Source organism: Bos indicus x Bos taurus, chromosome 20 (assembly GCF_003369695.1).
Source record: "Bos indicus x Bos taurus breed Angus x Brahman F1 hybrid chromosome 20, Bos_hybrid_MaternalHap_v2.0, whole genome shotgun sequence".
NCBI classification, from domain to species: domain Eukaryota; kingdom Metazoa; phylum Chordata; class Mammalia; order Artiodactyla; family Bovidae; genus Bos; species Bos indicus x Bos taurus.
The window spans coordinates 28648203-28655806 of NC_040095.1; the positions used below are offsets into that span (position 1 = coordinate 28648203).

The window sequence follows — 7604 nt, forward strand, 5'->3', positions numbered from 1 at the left end:
TCTTTCCCTTTTTTCTCAATGAGAATTCAGTTAAAAAATGAGGCTCCAGAATGCCCTTGCGGCCCTTTGGCCCGCAATACTCCTGGGGAGCCTCACAGGCTTTGGTGATGTATCCTTCTCAGATGATGAAATCATAGATTTTCTGGGTTTTGTTCATGTCTGCCTTGATGAGTGCTCTCGCCTGGGCCAGTTTCAAGCCCCTTTGCTTGTGACATTTGTTCAATAGAGCAGATGTGTATTCTAAATAGGCTCCTGGGACCAACCTCACCATCTAACAGAGCTCCTTTTCTTTTTCACTCAACTTCTCTGTGCCAGGGAGGCCGCTGAGTTTCAAGGGCAGTACACTTCATCTACCTGAATTCGAAGTCATTCGAACAGAAGGACTCAAGCCAGAGTCAACGTCAGCCTGCGGGTGGAGCCACTGCTGGCAGGCGCTGCTGTCTGATGCACTGGAGGACCTCAGAGCGCATTCTGTGTTTGAGGGGTTCCTCTTCTTGAGTCTTCTTGAGGTGATTGTAAATTCTGGCGCTACAAAAATTGATAACGCCTGCTGTCCTGTATTCCTGGAGCCTTTTGATTTCCCTTTGGAGTTCAAATTCCAATGCCTGGCTTTCAATGAACTTGTCAGGCCCCACCGGCCCCACTGTCCTTGCAAATCACCTCATTTTTTGCATAAAGATCTTGGACTTCCTTGGGGTATCATCGTTCCATTAACTGAAACTTCCTAAGGTTGATTAATTCGTGATCTCAATTTTTTTTCATCTTTGTCCTCCTTCATCCTGGAATGATAGATGTCTACTACAGCCATCTTCAGAGCATGTAGAATGTCCCAGTCATCTTCGACAAAATCAATATCTCTCAAGTACTTCGCATAATTGTCAAACTGCTGTATGAAATCTGCTTGAGCTGGCATGTATCCTGCCATGTCCTGAGAAAACAAGGAGTTAAAAGTAGGTCGGGGAGGGTCGTCTGCAGAGTGAAATGGAACGGCAGTGTCAGCAGTTTTTGCCTCCTCTGCTTGCTTCAGGTTCAGCAGGGTAGATGGGAAGAGAGGGTTATTGAAGAAATGGTTCATATAGTGCTTCTCACACTCCTCCTTGGTCTTGGCGCACATCTGATTGGTTATATCCTACCAATTTCCAAAGCCACATTCCATCACAGCTTGTAAAAGGGCCATTTCTTCTTGAAAATCCAGCTAGGGTCAAGAAGAGGAAAATCTACATTTCATAAGTATAATCACTTTGATGTTTCTTGTACTCAAATCCTCAAGTGAAACACGGTAAGCAGAGGAAATAAGGAAATTGCACACTTGATATAAAGCTCCATGAGGTAGGTGGAGCAACCTTGGCAAGGTGGCTTATCAGAGGGATCATTGCTAAAGGAACCCAAACTGTCCATTCCCCAGTTGGCAAAACCTGTTGCTTTGATCTTCTTTAATCTGAGCTGCTTCAAGGAGATTTCAGAACCTCACTGCTTCCCTCTCCTCCGCCCATCCTAGTTTTAAGTAGATAAAGAGCTCTCTGTTTCTTCTCTGACAATGTCAACATTTTCTTTGTTTTCTTCTAGTGGTATGACCAAAAGGCTAGTGTGGGAGAATCCTAGAATCTGATTAGTTACTGTGGGCTACATGTGCAACTCAAGTAATTTTCCATTTCTAATTGGTAGCCCAGGAATTCACATTAGGAAAAACCCAACAGATGTTATAATTCCTCCCAGGGATCTAGTATACAAGTGCTTGCTAAGGATTTTAATGTTGTTTACTTTAAAGTTTCTTGTCTCTTTTCTTTGAGTACTCCTTCAGCAATCTATTAAGAAACTATATTTAAGTATATTTACTTTATTTCTAAAATTTCCCAAAAACTATCTCCTAAATAGATCTTTGCATTAAAATTCTTATTTTTCTTCCATACTAGATTATAACCATGTGATTATAAGCCATAATTCCTCATTCTGATAAATTAGAGAAAAAAATTAAATAGTGTTACATTAAGCCCTGTAAAAGTTTTAAGTCTGAAAAGTGAAGTTAGAACATCTCATGTTATTAGGAGTATGTTTTATACACAGCAGGCTTCTCACATGGAACCATGGTAAAGAATCAGCCTGCCAGTGCAGGAGATGAGGGTTGATCCCTAGGTCAGAAATCCCACAGAGAAGGAGATGGCAACCCACTCCAGTATTCTTGCCTTGAAAATTCCCGTGGGAAAAGAAGCCTTCTGGGTTACAGTCCATGGGGTCGCAGAGTCAGACGTGACTTTTTTACTCTGAAACATGAGTTTTTTCACTCTCTTGTTTCACCCTCATCAAGAGGTAAGACCAGAAACTATAAAACTCTTAGAGGAAAATATAGACAGAACACTTGATGACATAAATTGAAGCAAGATCCTCTCTTACCCACCTTCTAGAGTAATGGAAATAAAAACAAAAGTAAACAAGTGGGATCTGATTAAACTTAAAAGCTTTTGCACAGCAAAGGAATCTATAAGCAAGGTGACAAGACAACCCTCAGAATGGGAGAAAATAAGAGCAAATGAAACAACTGACAAAGGATTAATTTCCAAAATATACAAGCAACTCATACAACTCAATACCAGAAAAACAAACAACCCAAAAAAGTGTGAAAAAGACCTAAACAGACATTTCTCCAAAGAAGACATACAGATGGCTAACAAACACATGAAAAGATGCTTAACACTGGTCATTCCTAGAGAAATGCAAACCCAAGCTACAATGAGATATCACCTCACACCGGTCAGAATGGCCATCATCAAAAAATCTACAAACAGTAAATGCTGGAGAGGGTGTGGAGAAAAGGGAACTATACAGCACTATGGAAGATGGTATGGAGATTCCTTAAAAAAACTAGGAATAAAACCACCATATGACCCAGCAATCTCACTTCTAGGCATATAACTTGAGGAAGACAAAATTGAAAAGACACATGTATCCCATTGTTCATTGCAGCACTGTTTACAATAGCTAGAATATGGAAGCAACCTAGATGTCCATCGACAGATGAATGGATAAAGAAGTTGTGGTACGTATACACAATAGAATATTACTCAGCCATAAAAAGGAATGCCTTGGAGTCAGTTCTAATGAGGTGGATGAACCCAGAACCTATTATACAGAGTGAAGTAAGCCAGAAAGAGAAAGATAAATACCGTATTCTAATGCATATATATGGAATCTAGAAAAATGGTACTGAAGAATTCACTGGAGGAACGGACATAAAGAATAGCATTGTGGACATGGGGAGAGGGAGGAGGGCTGAGATGTACGGAAAGAGTAACATGGAAATTTACATTACCATATGCTAAACAGATAGCCAACGGGAATTTGCTGAACGACTAAGAAACTCAAACAGAGACTCTGTATCAACTAGAGGGGTGCATGGGGAGGGAGATGGGAGGAAAGTTCAAAAGGGAGGGGATATATGTATATCTATGGCTGATTCAGGTTGAGGTTTGACACAAAACAAAATTCTGTAAAGCAATTATCCTTCAATTAAAAAATAAATTAAAAAAGAGGCTCTTTAGTTCCTCTTCACTTTGTGCCATTAAAGTGATATCATTTGCATATCTGAGGCTGTTGATATTTCTCCCAGAAATCTTGATTCTAGCTTGTGCTTCATCCAGCCTGGCATTTTTCATGATGTACTTACTCTGCATAGTAGTTAAATATGTAGGGTGATAATACACAGCATTACCAGCATATACACAGCATCTGACAAAACTAAAATGAAAAATTACTTAAAATGTACTTTCTTGCAGTATCCAGTATATATGATTTGTGAAGAAAAAGTTAAAATTAAAAAAATAGGGAAATTGAGTCTAAGGATGCAACCAAGCTAATCTTACACTGACCAAATTTTAAAAGGTAAATATAGGCTTAAACAAAATCAGACAGCAGTAGAGGTGTAGCTTCTTTATTTGTATATAAAGGTGGATTTTTCAAAATGCAAAGTGCATATGGAAACATAGTTTCTGTATTGGATAATCATTTCACTGAGACCTTATATTCATTTGCCATTTGGTATCCAGTATCAACTCCTAAAAATTTAGGAGGGTTGTTTGTTCATAGGCTTGAATGAATAGCCAATTATCTTTGATGAAAAAAATTCAGTGTTCATGAGTGGATTAACACACTGGTGAAAAGTTCTTCAAAGTTTTTGTTGTTCAGTCACTAATTCTTGTCTCACCCTTTACCCATGAATGGCAGCACAGCAGGCTTCCCTGTCCTTCACTCTCTCCCTGAGTTTGCTCAAGCTCATGTCCATTGAGTTGGTGATGTCATCCAAAAGCTCATTCTGTCATCCCCTTCTCCCCCTGCCCTCAATCTTTCCCAGCATCAGGGTCTTTTCCAATGAGCCAGCTCTTTGCATCAAGTGGCCAAGGTATTGGAGCTTCAGCTTCAGCATCAGCCCTTCCAATGAATATTCAGATTTGTTCAGTTGCTAAGTTGTGTCTGACTCTTTGTGACCCCATGGACTGCAGCATGCCAGGCCTCCCTATCCCTCACTATCTCCCGGAGTTTGCCCAAGTTCATGTCCATTGAATTGGTGATGCTATCCAACATTAGGGTTGATTTCCTTTAAAAGTTAATCTTCCAATATTTGTGAACCATTTTCCTTAAATTATCTTTCTTTGGTTTAGTTTCTAGTCCTTATATGTGCATGTCATATTTTCTTAATTGACACATATTTATCTATGTGTTATTTAATTAACAGCTTCCAGTATTTAATCTCCATTGGTATGCTTTCTCTGGGCCTAATTGTTTAGACTTGGCTCACTTAATCAGAAAAATTGTCATTATTTTCTTCAAATTGTTGTGAGATTTAGGATTATTTTTGTAAGATGCTAACCAAGAAGTTGTTTTGATCCAGGAGTTCAAATAACTACTCAGTTGATAAGTCATGGATTAATGAGCTTTCCATACCCTTTCTTGCATATGTGCATGTGTAATCGCTTAGTTGTGTTCAACTCTTTGTGACCCTATGTACTGTAGCCCACCAGGCTTCTCTGTCCAGGGGATTTCCAGGCAAGAATACTGGAGTGGATTGCCATTTCCTCCTCCAGGGGATCGTCCCAACCCAGGGATTGAACTCACATCTCCTGTGTTTCCTAAATTGTTAGGCGGAATTTTTACCACTGAACCACCTGGAAAGCCGATCCTTTTCTTAACAACTCTAAAAATTGTGATATAATTGACATGTAACATTGTTAGCTTCAGATGTATGCAATAATGATTCCATTTTGTATATATTGTGAGGTGATCACCACAATAAGTCAAGCTAACACAATTTAAACATTTTTTAAGGATTCATACTGCCTCTAGGAAAATATTGTGACTCTTTAGTAGAATGTACTCTTCTTATCAGATCCCCAGTTTGCATGACTTTCCAGACTTATCTCTCACTCTTTCTATCTCATGCTCAGGGGCCTAGTCACCTAGAGTGTGCTGTTTCCTAACCCTTTTATTCTATTTCAGGCTTCCACAGTGATGCCCATCCCTTCCCTCTGCCAATGTCTTTCCTGTTCATGTATATATTTTTAAGTCCCTCTATAGGCATCACTCCCTGTGGAAGTCTTCACTTCACATCTGTAGGTAGAATTATTTTCTTCCGCTTTTATGCTTTCAAGTATCTTGCTACCTACTGCTAGTGTGCTTGCGTGCTGAGTCATGTCTGACTCTTTGCGACCCTGTAGACTGTAGACTGCCAGTCTCCTCTGTCCATAGGATTTTCCAGGCAAGAATACCAGAGTGGGTTGCCATTACCTCCTCCACTGCTAGTACTATATTCATTACAAATTGCAATAGTTATTATATTTGCATATCTTTAATTAGACTACTGGACTATGAAGTCAGGAACTTTGTTTACCTCAGTACCTCTGTTAGCAAATATATCCACAAAGTATTCAGTAATTTTTATATCTGCTTCATTTATTTAATCATCTATAACTTTTTCTGTGTATACATATGTATATTTATTTTTGGATTAAATTCAATAAGTAAGTTGCAGATATCATTACACTTTACCTACAAATACTTCAATTGGTATTTCCTAAAAATAGACTTCCCTCTAAAAAGCACAATATCATATTACACCTAATAAAAGAACATAATTTCCTAATATCATTTAACATCCAGTCCATAATAAAATTTTCCTCAATTCTTCCAAAATTGACTTGAGAGTTTTTCTTCAACCAGTTTATTACTTAATTTTTGATCAGATGAATGAATCCTGAAACCAAATACTAGCACAGTTTGAATGTTTTCGTAGGAAGAGATATATGGAATGTGTATTTGATATTTGAAATTCTGTTTTTTGAAATGTCAGATTAAAGCTGATAGTTATGGTAATTGGCATGAAGGATTTAGATTATAAGGAAAGAGCTTAGTTAAAATGGAGCAGTATAGCTGCATTGGCACTTACTGCAGCAGTAGAAAAGCCTTTGAAAGCAGCTTTAGAATGGCAGGAATCAATGCTGGTGTAAGGCATCCGCTGCTATTGCGAAGACATGAGGGAAGTGGAAGGTCATCACTTACAGACATTAACTAGCTGTCATTCTTATTTAATGCTGCACCATAAAATTTCTTGGTTGTGTATAAATTGTGGCAGTACATGCAAATTCTCAGGTCATTTTCCGTGGTTAGCCCACTTAAACTTGCTTACTGCAGTCCTACATTCTAGATCATTGTCATCCACTGATGACTGAAGAAAAATTGCTAAGAGATCCATGCATAAAGTGCTGTGTAGCTTTTAGGGGAAGCTTCAGTCTTGTTCCCAGAATTTTCCATTCTAGCCCCTCTACAGCCTTTGCTATCATCAGCAGATGCTCTTTGTAATTTTTCCTTTGTTATTTTTCCTACTGCTCTGAGTCAAGGTGGAAATTGCTATCACATGGTAACCCTGCTAGAGGAAAGTACCTCATTAGCAATATTTTCCACAGACACCAAGGTAGAATAAAGGGGAATAAGAACACTATAGTACCAAAAGATCAGTAGCAAAACTGCATGATTTAAAAAATAAGAGTTCAGGATGTGGAAGCATTAACCTTGGGGTGATGACTTTGGAAAAATCACCTCAGTTCTGTACCCTTCAGTTTCCTCATCTATAAAATTGAAATAAAACACTTGTATCTCCCAAATGCTTATAAGAAAGAAATCAAATTAGGCCTCTCTGAGTATTCTGTGAGTTAAAATAGCTTCTAATATATATAAAAATATTATTGATTTATCCCTAGGGACTTAGAGTCTTTTTACATCTTATCTATTATAGTGCTGAGGCATAAAAAGGCATCTAGATCCTTTCCTTTAAAAATATTTACATGAACCAAGATAAGCAGCATCAGCAATTTTATTTTGGAAACTCTTTACAGGAGTTAAATAAGTGATGACATTTCTCCATGTATTTTCTTGAATCATGGGCCTTGGGTATTCTAAAGTATCAGAAAGGGCATTTGTTTTATTTTTAGCTGTCAGAGTATTGTGCTCAATGAAAATCCATCTGTTTCAAACCAAAGCACATATTTGAAGCTGTTGGGGGAGAGGGCCTGCAACATTGCTTTTATTTTTATCCTGTGTGTTCAAATCTCTACTGAGAA

The 7604-nt window shown here is 38.3% G+C and overlaps 1 pseudogene across 1 annotated transcript; it reads right to left on the reverse strand.

The window, feature by feature from the left end:
* Window positions 1–432: 432 nt before the first annotated feature.
* On the reverse strand, window positions 433–2462 carry LOC113879171 (annotated as a pseudogene). Its single transcript, XR_003507224.1, has one exon. The product of XR_003507224.1 is annotated as a transcriptional adapter 2-alpha pseudogene (transcript).
* Window positions 2463–7604: the final 5142 nt, after the last annotated feature.